The sequence below is a fragment of the Microcaecilia unicolor genome, chromosome 3, assembly GCF_901765095.1.
Source record: "Microcaecilia unicolor chromosome 3, aMicUni1.1, whole genome shotgun sequence".
NCBI classification, from domain to species: Eukaryota; Metazoa; Chordata; class Amphibia; order Gymnophiona; family Siphonopidae; genus Microcaecilia; species Microcaecilia unicolor.
The window spans coordinates 192,871,933-192,884,841 of NC_044033.1; the positions used below are offsets into that span (position 1 = coordinate 192,871,933).

General features: G+C 48.1%; 1 pseudogene; it reads right to left on the reverse strand.

Annotated features, from left to right (window-relative positions):
- Positions 1-11,898, reverse strand: part of LOC115464312 — a 31,888-nt pseudogene extending 19,990 nt beyond the window's left edge.
- Positions 11,899-12,909: the final 1,011 nt, after the last annotated feature.

Consider the following 12,909-nt stretch of genomic DNA (forward strand, 5'->3'; position numbering starts at 1 on the left):
TATAGACAAGGCAGGAGCTTGAAAACAGGGCTGGAGCAGGGCTAGAACAAGATGGTGGAAGGAATAGGAAACAAACCAGAACAAGGCTCCAACACACACTAGACAACTCTACAAGACCTGTTGCAAAGGTACCGGCTGGGAATCAGGAACTTCCTTATATACTTCCAGACAGGAAGTGATGCCATCAGCCAGCGCCCTCTTGCAGGGCTATAAAGGAAGAGCTGGGATTTCAGGAAGAAAACGGATCCTTCTTGGTACAGAATGCTGCTGGAGACCACAGAGAACAGGTGAGGGGCATGACAGTACCCCCTCCCTAGACCTATGAGTTTGGGTTTGAGGGAATAAAAATGATGATTACATCTTTATAAGTGCAGGGGCATGAACACCAATAGTAGGTTTCCACATATTATCCTCCTTATCCTTCTGACATCTAGAATATCTTGAGTATCCTGTAGACTTGAAGTTTTGTGTCCCAAGCAAGTTTCTCTTCCTTGACACTTTGGAAGTACAATGATCTAGGAGACAGCAAAAATATTTGCTGGGTCTAAGTTGGGTCGGGAGTCCAAGATGGAAGGCTTGCCCTGGGGTGAATCCATCTTAGGCAAGGTTAGCTGAGGTTGAACAGACATTAAGCAAGTCTGAGAAAAGGTTGGACCCCAGGCTAGAATGTCTCCAGAGTGCCAATCAATATCAGGTTCACGTTTCTGCAACCAGGGAAGCCCCAAAATGACCTGATGGACAGATCTGGGGAGTATATGAAGCTCTTTCATCTCTTGATGCTGAGAACCCACCTGAAAGGAAATAGGTTGAGTAATAGCCCACATATATCCTGGCAGTGGATCTCCATAGACTGAGGAAATGCAAAGGAGTTCTCGCAAGGGGTTCCCATCAAAGTGTGGCGGTGTTGAGAGTTGAGCCTGAGATACCGGTAGTACCACTGGAGCAGGTCTTGGAAGTGGGCATAGACCCAGAAGGCCTGCAGTTTGCATCAGGACAAGCTGAGCCCAGACCCCCTAAAGGGTTTCTGTAAACTGCTGAAGTTGAGTTCGTTGCTGCTGGACCTCCTGAGCAAGGTCCTGGAGACATGGAGCTGGTCCATGCAGCTGGTCAGGTCCTGAACAGAATCAGAAAGTTGATGGAGCTGGAGGACCCGTTGCTGGAGCAGCTGCAAGCAGTGGCGTAGCTACGTGGGGCCTGAGGGGGCCTGGGCCCCCGTAGATTTCCTCCTGGACCCCTCTCCCGAATACCCTCTCCCCCCCGCAAACCCTCCCCCGCCGTCACCTACCTTCGGTTTTGCTGGCGGGGGGACCCCAATCCCCGCCAGCTGACGTCCTCTTCGTCCTGCAGTGAAAAAAGTCTTCGTTCTGTTGCATGCTGACGTCCTGCGGGAGGTTGTCAAAAGTGGTGGCGGGTCGGCAATGGCGAGGGGGGGGGGTCAGTGGCGCCGGGGGGGGGGGCTAAAATGTGCCCCCTCACCTCAGGCGCTGGACCCCCCTCCCACTAAGGTCTGGCTACGCCCTTGGCTGCAAGGCAGGTGACTTGCCCAAACTCAGGTCTTTGCAATCTGTTACAACACGGGATGAGCTCTTGGTTCGCAGCCAAGTTGATGTTATCTAGCCTTGTGTGTTGGCCCTCTGAAAGGGCCTATTTCATATTTTTATTTACAGACTTTTGGGTCCCCTCAATTTTTTTCTCTGAGGGCAGTTGCTTAAACACAACTGAAAGTTTCCCTCATTTCCTTTGTGGAACTCTTTATATTGGCAGTATAGATATTCATATTGCCTATGGGTACATCACCCTGAGTGTGCCTGATCTGGTTTCTACTTGGATGGGAGACTGCCTGGGAATCAGTGTTGCCAGGTGGAAAATTTTTTTCCCACCCAATCCAACGTAAAAACAGCCCAAAACCCGCCCAAACTCAAACCCCGCCCCTGACACCCCCACCCCCGTGTCATCACCCCGCCCCCGCCGTCATCAACCCCGCCCCCGCCGTCACCGGCCCCGCCTCCCCTGTCATCGGCCCGCCTCCCCCGTCATCGGTCCCGCCCAAAACGTCACTAACCCCGCCCCCCGCGGCCGAAAAAAACGCCCAAAAAACCGCGGAAAAGAAAAAAAAGAAGCCCAAAAAACCGCGACCTGCCGCGGGCAAAAATTTCCCGCGGCGGGTCGCGGAAAACCGCCCAATTGGGCGGGAAAACCGCCCACCTGGCAACACTGCTGGGAATACCAGGTGCTCTAGGTTTTCTTTTTTTTTTCTGCACCTTTAGAAAGGAGTTTCTAGGCTTACTGCGTTTGGCTCCACATTTCTGTGGGAAATGTTGCATATTGTTATTTTCTGGGGCTAGTGCTCTGGTGTCCATGGTAACCATGGAACCTCAGTGCTGCCATGGGGGCATTATCTCCAGGTGCAGTAGTTTCAGGCAAATAATTTTTTTTTCTGGAAGATGGCTGGCTTTCAACCTAAAAGTCACAGATTTAAGGCTGGTTTGTGCATCATATTAGAAGCTGTGGCCCTCGGCTCCTTTTCATATGAGGCATATTTTACTTCACTCTCCCATACTGCTTGCCTTGACAAGCAGTTCATTGCATAGCTGGGACAGCTTACACAATGCTACAGTACCAAGGGTTAGCTGTGGTGGTTTCCCACAGCAGCTCTGCTCTTCTAGTATTGGCCTCTGACACTGGTCAAACTTGCATACCAACTGGCGTAGCCACAGATGGGCCTGGGTAGGCCGGGGCCCATCCACTTAGGGCTCAGGCCCACCCAACAACAGCACATATTTAGTGCTAGCTAGTGGGGATCCCAAGCTCTGCCAGCTGAAGACCTCCCCCTGATGGTGCTGAAAACACTGCTCTCCACTTCAGCAGTCTAAGCTTCCTAAGCTGCTGATCAGGGTTGCCATATAAAAAAAAAAATTCCCACCCAAAACAGCCCAAAACCCGCCCAAAAACCGCACACACCCCACCCCCGCCATCATCAACCCCGCCCCTTCCGTCATCACCCCCACCCCCGCCGTCATCACCCCGCCCCCGCCGTCATCAGCCCCACCCCTTCCGTCATCATCCCGCCCCCACCGTCATCGCCCCGCCCAATACGTCGGCAAACCCCGCCCAAAACGTCATAAACCCCACCTCTGTCACCATTAGCCCCACCCTCCGCCAGCCGAAAAACTGCCCCAAAACCCGCCCAAAAAACCAAAACCAGCCCATAAAACCGCAACCCGCCGCGGGCAAAAGTTTCCCGCGGCGGGTTGCGGAAAACCGCCCAATTGGGCGGGAAAACCGCCCATCTGGCAACCCTGCTGCTGATACTGGCCTCATCGCATTGGGTGGGGGGGGGGAGGAGAACACTTGGTGCCCACCCACTTCTTGACTAGGCCCACCCAAAATCTGCTGTCTGGCTATGCCCCTGATTCTCCAGCTTCCACTGTGTTTGTGGCACCTCCTAGCTAGCTGTATGTTGCAGTATCTCTAAGGCTTTTTATTGAACTTTTGCATTTTTGTTTTTGTATTGGACAGCTAGTTATACTGCAGAGCTACTTCAATTTAGCATTCTTCCCTGTATTTCTGCTCTTTCCTCTTTTACCCCCTCATCTGCGATTTCTCTGGTTGGCTGTTCTGGACCCTCATGTTCAGTTCCAGGCTTTGCCTTTTATTTATTTATTTATTGGGATTTATTAACTGCCTTTATGAAGAGATTCACCCAAGGCAGTGTACAGTAGGTACAGTTTAACATAAAACTTACAATTTTGTTAACAGCATAACAATAATAAAATGACCAAATATAAATATAAATACAAAAAATGAGGTAAACTTGAAAACAGTAAATTGAAACCTAATAATAGAACTACCGTGAAACAGTATAAAAAATATACACATTTTGGCATGGCTACGGCTCCATGCACCTTTTCCTAGGTTTGGGAGTGTTGCGGCATTCTCCACAAGGAAGGCATCAGAGTGCACCCCGCTCTAGGCGAATACTGGGTCTTTTGTGATGCTGGGGCCCCAGGCAATTAACCTGCTGGTCCTTCTTCCAAAACTTGCCCTGTTTTTTGCTAATTACAATGAGGCTAAGTGAATGATTGAGTCAATTGGCATTTAGCAAACGTTTGAAAATGGTTTAGATATTCTTAAAGAATATTCTTAAAGGCCAAGCATCCAGTGACAGAGGTTTCAGGAATAACATCTGTGTTCTTGATGCTGCTCTTTTGCAATGTTGAACAGAGGTAATTGATCTCTCTATTGTAATAACCACCATTTTACTGCTTGCCTGAAACAGCATCAAAATGGTGACACTGACAGAACAGCCAAAATTACACACAAATCCTAATGAATGTATTAAATTGTATGCCTTTTACATATTTCCATTTCTATTATTGTAAGAAATGCATTCAGAACTTAAATGACGTGTGGTTTGTCTAAAATGGTTTTGAAGGAGTGAAAAGGCCTGAGTGTTGTTTAAGATGATGGTTGCTAAGGCAACAGTGCTTCCTTGTAAAGAGCACGTCAAGCAGAGGCCTAATATATGTATATAATAGTAACACAAGTTTCATGATAAGTTATGACTGAGTTATTTCAACTAGTTCAATTTAGGATAAAGCTGAACTTCCGTGTTGCTTAACTATAAAGTACATATATATCTGCCTGATATTCAAGGTGATTTAAGCGGGCAAGTGATGCTTCTGCCCAGGGACATAGCCAGACCTCGCAGTAGGAGGGGGCCAGAGCCCGATGTGGGGCACGTTTTAGTTTGCCACCCTGCTGCCTCCCCCCCCCCCCCCCGCTGCCTCGCCGCTCCCCCTCACCTCCTCACCGCTTCCCCTCACCGCCTCATTGCTCCCCCCACCGCGCACCCCACAGTAGCAAATACCTTTGCTGGCCGGGGTCCCCAACCCCCACCAGCCACAGCCTTCTTCAGCACCAGTCTCCGGCACTGCCACGTTCGCTGCCCTGCTCTTCCTGCTGACGTCCTGTGCGCACGCCTTTAAGTGAAACTGAGCATTAATAGGGAGAGGTGTAATACGGTTAAAGAGCTTTCAGGAACGTATCTCACCTGAGCTATTTTCTCTGATGTTCAGAATAAGGCCCTTTGCCTAGAGAATGAAAAAAAAAATGTGTGCCCTCTATGTCCTTGAGCAGTAGCAAGATGAAGGACCAATGTTAAGGCAGAGATCCAGTTTCTGCAGGAGATGGACCACAGATCTCAGCTATGGGTTGGAGAAGTTGAGGGGTTGCAAGAAGCACATGGCTTGTTTGCTAGGTGCTGACAGCAACCCCCTTCAGATTAGACAGGTCCAAGCAAACACGACAAAAGTCCAAAGCTGACTCAAATTGAAACCCAAGAAGTTCCATGCAGTCTTGGATGATTTCTGCCAACCAGGAAGATAATCAGAAAAATCTCTGGTTAGTGTATTACATTTACCCCTGATACAGCCATTTTTGTGAAACGTGGCCATTTTGGGACTTGTGCATTAAGAATTTTGGGACGTGTGCAATAAAGATTCCTTGGATTTTTAAGCTTTGGACTTTTGTCATGTCTTCTTGGACCTATCTTGTATTTTTGCTGCGGACAACAAGAGCCTCTTCTTGTTGCTGCGATCCAGTGTGGATTAGGCTGAGAGCCATGAACTTTTACTTGATCTGAATCCAGTCAACTCTTATGTCTATAATATCTTGAGAGAAGGGCTTCTTATCATCAGCAAGGGTGACAGAAACAGGCTAGATGAGCCTTTATATCTCTGCTGCCTTCAGCTATCTGTCACATAGAGAGATCCTGGGTATTGATGGGCTGACAACAGAATTTTTCTGTCACTTTTTTGACTTGTTGGGGCCAAATCTCTTACAGATCTTGTAAAAGCCCTAGGGATGGGATGGTCCTACTTTCTTGCTATCAAGTGGTGTTGACTCTCTTGCTTAAGAAGGGGGGAGACTCACAGGAGTTAAAAAAAACTGGAGTCCTGTTGTACTGCTTTTATACACAGTGATCCATCTTAACCAGTTCTACAGGGCCCTGGGTAGAACTTTATTTGATAATATATTTTTGGTCCAGAACCTTATTCATTATACATGTAGTACTGGTCTAGCGGTGGCTTTTTATCTCTCGATCAGAAGAAGGTAAGGCCAGATAAACTCTATATTGAGCCCAAGTCATACATATATTTGTGGGCTCTCTTACTATGGAGTCCTCCCCCAATTTACTTGTTATCTCAAAGCACCTACCACCACCACATTTCACCTTTCCAGAAGAAGCATCAGTGGGGTAGCAAAAGAGGGGCAAGTTATGTGTGTGTGTGTGGGGGGGGGGGGGGAGTCAAAGCGACATTTCTATACATAACCCCCTTACTCCTCCACTTTTAAATTAGCAATCTTCTATACATAAAAGAAACCCTTCTCCCCCCCCCCCAAGCCTGTTAAACTAACTGTTAAAACCATCATTTTCCCAGGACAAGCAGGCTTCTAAGTTCTCATAAGTGGGTGAAGCTGGTCCGCCACCCAGCCAGTATTTACCAAGCTAAATGTTAGCTTTTGTGGAGCGTAAGCTGCACTCCATGGCGCATGTGCGAGTGCCTTCCCGCCCGTCGCTTGAATGCGTTCTCCTCAGTTCTTCTTTTTCCGCGTGAGAAGGTGTTCTTTCTTACCCTCTCCTCATTCGCTTGGTCTTACAGAGCTGTTTTTTGTGCCTTCCGGCAATTTTTTCCAACTTTATAAGTGGCTCCTTTTATTGGAACCTTTTTTTTTCCTTTCCTTTAATTTCTTTAGAATTGTTTTGCCTGGTTTTTAAGTTTTGTTTTCCATCGTCATCGGGCCGCTTTCCGGTCAGGTCCTTCCCTTTACTTTTTACCATGCCTTGCCCCTTTTCAGGCACCATCGTGTCGTTTAATTTAGTCGACAAAGTTTTTCCATCTATGTCCACGAAGATTCCCAGTGGCTTCAAGCACTGTACCCGGTACAATCAGACTATCTCTGGAAAGGACACCCATTCTTGGTGTCTGCAGTATCTTGGACCTGACCATTGCCCTGCTAACTGTGCTGTCTGTCTTCGCATGAAGAAGAGACCCAGGCTTCCCGAGAGGCTCAGCGAGAGTATTTTTGGAGCTAAATCCTGTTCCTTGATGTCGGTATTGATGCCGAGCATCAAACTGGCATCGGGAGTGTTGGTAAGCATGGCTGCTTCTAGACCCTTAGTCACTGGGAGCAGTGAAGCATCGAGTGGGTCTCCACCTGTCTCGAGGCCTCCTGCTTTGTAGGCCCCCCGGGACCGTCCATCGTCAGATCTCCCGAGGCAACGTGAGGATTTGATGTCATCCTCGACACAGAGGAGCCTTGATGACACACTTTGGATGAAGGCTAAGAAGCATTGTCATCAGTCACCATCGGCACATGGTGCCAGGAGCTCTAGGGCATTGAAGGATTCAGCATCCGAGAAGTGTCGGCGCCGGGAGGACCACTCCCCCTCCATACAGGAGGTACCAATGTGCATGTCTCCTAGCAGCTGAGATCCCACTCCCGCATCAACCCCAGCATTTCTGCATACTGTGCCTCAGCTGGCACCTAAGCTTTTCTCGGTGTTGGCCTTTGAGGAGTGTATCCGGGCCTTGCTCCCTGAGCTGCTAGATGGCCTCATGCAATTGTGTGCATTGGTATTAGAGGTGTGTGCTCCTACCCTGCCTCCCATTGCAGCCCCACCTTGCCCTCAGCCTGCTGTGCAGCCTCCGACACCAGTACCACTTGTGACCCCAATGTCAACTGCCACCCAAGTTGGCACTCCCCCAACGTGAGTATAGGAAACTTCCCCAGAATGAGATGGGAGTCCGTTTCTTGACGCCATTCTCTTGGACATGGTTCCTCGGCACAGAGGCAGGTTCGGTCTCGACAATCTCATCAAGAGATAGTCTGACACCGAAGAGGAACGCTCATGGGATTCAGAGGAGGATTCCAGGTACTTTTCCTCGGACGAGTCTTATGGGATCCCTTCTGAACCCTCTCCTCCATCTGAAAGGAGAAAGTCTCCTCTGGAGAGCATTTCCATCTTTTGTAAGGGAAATGGCTGATGCCATTCCATTTCCTTTGGAAGTGGAGGATGAACCCAGGGCCAAGATGCTTGAGATCCTGGAGTACACATCTCCTAAGGAGGCTGTGACTACACCTCTCCATGAGGTACTCAAGGAAGTCCTCATCAGGAACTGGGAGTCCTCTCTGTCAGTCTCTGTCATGCCCAAGAAGATTGACACCCAGTATCGGCTCCACAGTGTGCCCAGTTTTGATAGGCCTCAGTTGCCTCACCTTTCCATGGTGATGGAGTCCGCTCTCAAAAGAACCAGGCATTCCAGGGACTATGCCTCGGTGCCCCCAGGCACAGAACCTAGAACCCTGGATTCTTTTTGGAGGAAGATGTATCAGGCTTCAATGCTTATCTCTCGAATACAATCAATCCTACCAGCTCTTCACATGCATCTACTTGTGAAACTTGGTGCGACAGCTCTCCAACTTGGTTGACCCGCTCCCTCTGTAGCAGGCCGAGTCTTTTTGCCAGTTGGTCAAGCAGCAGAAGGTGTGTCAAAATTCTTGGCTGGGGCACTTACGACACTTTTGATGTGACACCCATGATCTCTGCTCAAAGTATAGTGATGTGCAGAATCTCAGGGCTGTGTGTTTCTGACTTGGAAAATTCTGTTCAGCAGAGGTTGGCAGATTCCCCTTGCTGGGGGGATAACCTTTATGGAGAGAAAATTGAGGTCCTTGATGCAGAAGGCGCCCAGAGGGAGAGAGAAGAGATGAATCATACAAGCTGCATGTATGAAAGCTGTGCGTAACTTTTTTTTTCCCAAAACACCACCATAGCTGAAAACAACCACCTTGGCTGCCCAGAGCACTGCAATAAGGGAAGGAGCCGGGAAGAAATCCTACCAAGAGTTTGGAGCTCTAGCAGCTGTAGCTCAGGGTTAGGGATCTGCAGTCCTGGTGGTGTGGTTTCAGCCAGGGATCCCAGGGATCAGCGGTGTGACTCTGGAGAGGGGTCCCAAATCCAGGTGGTGTGGCTCCAGTGAGAGATCTTTCCTGGAGGCGCAGGTCTAGACTTTTTGGACAGAAGCTGGATGGGCAAGACTCATAGCTGCAGAGAAGGCTCCCTCTCTTGGGCACTACCCTGAGGGTCATGTAATTTAAAAAGAAATTGAAATCCAGTTCAAAGGTGGAGGAAACCTGCGCACAAACTCAGCAGACTGCTCCGCTGAGAAGCTACTGTCATGCTACGGCTGCTCCAGACCTCCCATTAATTTTCTATTGCTAAAGTGAGACAGTCCTTTCTGTGCATCCCTCAGAATGCACATTTGAATACTGAACAGCTCATTTACATACATTAGCTTATGATTCCTGATTTTTGCTGCTGCAAATGGTCAACAGCCCACAAAGCCTCTTTGTGCATTCATTGCTGGATTTCCTGCTCGCTAACCAAGGTTGAATCAGTGAAACGCTCATGCAGGGCCAGTCTTTGGCAGGGGCGACAGGGGCAGTCGCACAGGGCCCCATGCTCCTAAGGGCCCAGCATCTCTGGTACATCTGTCCTCCTGTCTTGGAACACCTCCCTGCTCCGTACCTTAATGTGCATCCACATTTTAGTAGAGAGCATCAGGCAGCGGCAGCGATTTTCATATCCAGTCAGCTGCCGAGCCCAGAGCCTCCTCGCTGCTGTGTCCCACCTCCTTTTGGTGTCACTTTCTGCTTCCGCAAGGACGGGATGCAGCAGTGAGGAGACTCTGGACTCGGCAGCTTGACGTGATATGAAATCGCTTCCGCTCTCTACTGAAATGTGGTGGATGCACATCAAGGAATGAGGAGAGGTGGGGTTCCGAGAGCTCTAAACCTCCTTTTAAACTCTGATAAATTATGGCTTATGGTGGCGGCGCAGGTGGAGGAAGGAGGGAGCGGGCAGTGGGCGGGGCAGGCAGGGGGTCTGGCCCACTGAACTGGTCTTCACAGGGCCATGCAATTACTAAGACTGGCCCTGAGCTCATGTTGCTGGCCCAGTAAGTTTTATGCGTCTCCCCCTCATTCTCCAGGACTGACAAGTCATTGGAGATCTCCTGTGATACCACTCCTGACTTTACGCACTGGTCAGAGAGGGTCTTCCCCAGCCTAAGTTGAATGAAGAAACAGAGCCAGGATGTTGTCTTTTATTGCGGTGAAGCATCATTTATATTAGTTGTAAATATTTATATCTTGCATTTGCTTTTAAAAGATCTGTGCTAACTGTAAAATAAACTGCACATATCTTTAGAAACATTTGTGTGCTCTCTCTCTCTCCTCCTTTCTGGGCATTGTTCCAGACCAAAGGAAGAATGCACCACTCCTGAGGAAATTAGAAAGTCATGGGATAGGAGGCAGGGTCCTATTGTGGATTACTTGGTATAAGGTTTATTGTAACTGTGATTCTCACTTGACTGGTTGTTTATCATTGGCTATATTGTATCCATTCTGGCCAAAGACCTCTTATAAAATTTAAAAAGATAGATGACAGAGAGTAGGTTTAAATGGTCAGTATTCAAAAGGGTAGATAGTGGAATCCCCAAGGGTCTGTGCAGGGACTGCACAGTTGCTATGTTCGTAAGAGAATTGTGAAAAATTGCAAGAGGACCTTACAAGACTGGGAAATTGGGCATCCAAATGGCAGATGACAATTAATGTAAGCAAGTGCAAAGTGATGCATGTGAGAAACAGGAACCCAAACTATAGCTACGTAATGCAAGGTTCAACATTAGGAGTCACCACCCAGGAAAAGGTGTCATCATTGATCATGCTGTACTTTGAAACCCCCTGCTCAGTGTTCAGCAGCAGCTAAGAAAGCAAGTAGAATGTTAGGAATTATCAGGAAAGGAATGGAGAGCAAAACTGAGAATATTATAATGCCTTTGTATCGCTCTATGGTGCAACCACACCTCGAATATGGTGTGCAGTTTTGGTCACCACATTTTTAAAAAGATATAGCAGATTTAGAAAAGGTACAGAAAAGGGCAACAAAAATGTTAAAGGGGATGGGATGACTTCCCTATGAGGAAAGGTTAAAGAGGTTACAGCTGTTTAGCTTGGAGAAGAAACAACTTAGGGAAGATATGATAGAAATCTATAAAGTACTGAGTGGAGGAGAAATGTCACTGCTCTCACTGGGGCCTGCTCCGACTTACTGGTGCTCCTTCAGGTGGCTTCTCTCTGCATTCTTCTCGGCTGTTTCTGGTGTCCTGTGGGACCGGACCCTCTAGGGCGTGTGCACGCACACTGAAAACCCACTTTTGTTGAGTCTACAGCTGGAAGTTCTGGAATGCCAGGGAGAACCCCATTTCCAGTCTAGAGGGTATTGAAGGGAGATTCCGGCCTCTCTTCCTTGCCTTCGCAGGAGGCCTTCTAACTCCAGTGTGTCTTCGAGGTCTGGGTGTCTCCAAGTTTCTGCCTTGTTCCAGACCCAGCCTTGCCTTGCAGACAAGTCCCCTCGGACCCAGCCTTGCCTTGCTTCTAGTCCTGCTTTGTCTCTGAGTTCCTGCCGAGCTCTAGTCCTGCCTTATCCCTTATCTCCAAGTTCCTGCCAAGCTCCAGTACTTCCTTGTCTCTGAGTCCTTGCCAAGCTCCAGGCCTGCCTTGTCTCTGAGTTCCTGCCAAGCTTCAGTCCTGCCTTTCTCTAAGTTCTTGCCAAGCTCCAGTCCTGTCTTGTCTATTTTGCCTTGCCTTGTCTACTTCTAGCCTTTGCCTTGTGTTCTGCTTTGTTATAGCCAGATCCAGTTCTTGCCCGGCCTTGTCTGGACCCAGTTCTAGCCGTGTTTCCTTGTCCTTTCTGGATCCAGGTCTAGCCCCATTGTCTTGCTTTTCCTTGCCTCGTCTGGATCTGGTTAATGTCTTGTCCAGATCCATTTCTTGCCTTGTCTTGCCTAGTCCTGTCTGCCTCAAGTTACTGCCTTGGTTCCAGCCTTGCCTCCAGCCTTGCCTTAAGTTCTTACCTTGAATTACTTTGCCTAAATTCTTGCCTTGTGCCAGCCCAGGGGACTTGTCTGCCACAGTCAGGGTCCGGCTGCGCCCAAGGGCTCACCTCCACTGCATCCGTGCAGGTAGATGTGATTCAATTGTTTAAAAAAGGAAAGGGGGATAAGATTTGATATACCACCTTTCTGTGGTTACAATCAAAACAGTTATCATCTATACAGCTACTTATTTTGTATCAGGGGCAATGGAGAGTTAAGTGACTTGCCCAAAGTCACAAGGAGTTGCAGTGGGAGTTGAGCCCCGTTACCCTGCTTTGTAGGGCACTGCATTAAACATTAGGCTACTCCACCACTCTTTCTGAAAATGCAAGAATTAGGGGGAATGCAATGAATCTACTAAATAGTAAATTTAGAACAAATTGGAGAAAGTATTTCTTCACACATGTAATTAAACTTTGGAATTTTTTGCCAGAGAATGTGGAAAAAGCAGTTAGCTTAGCAGGGTTTTAAAAAGGTTTGGATAATTTCCTAAAATAAAAGTCCATAAGCCGTTATTAAGATGGATTTGGGAAAATCCACTACATTTTTCTAAGATAAGCAGCATAAAATCTGTTTTACTCTTTTGGTCTATTGCCAGGTATGTGTGACTTGGATTGGCCACTGTTAGAAACAGGATCCTGGGCCTGGTGGACCTTTGGTCTGTTTGAGTATGGCAAGGCTTATGTTCTCTTGTTTTTAAGTGTGGTGCCTTCACATATGATGTCAAAGTTAGTTACCGAAAACCTTGCCTAAACTTTCCCATGTAAATGTTATTTTTAAAAGACTGATGCTATATTTGTTAGAGCTCAAGTGTTTGTCTTTAAACTTGATTTTGGCCTCTTGTACTGCCTACATGAGCAGAAATAAGAATTGTAATCAACTCCAATCCCTGAATGGCACAAGC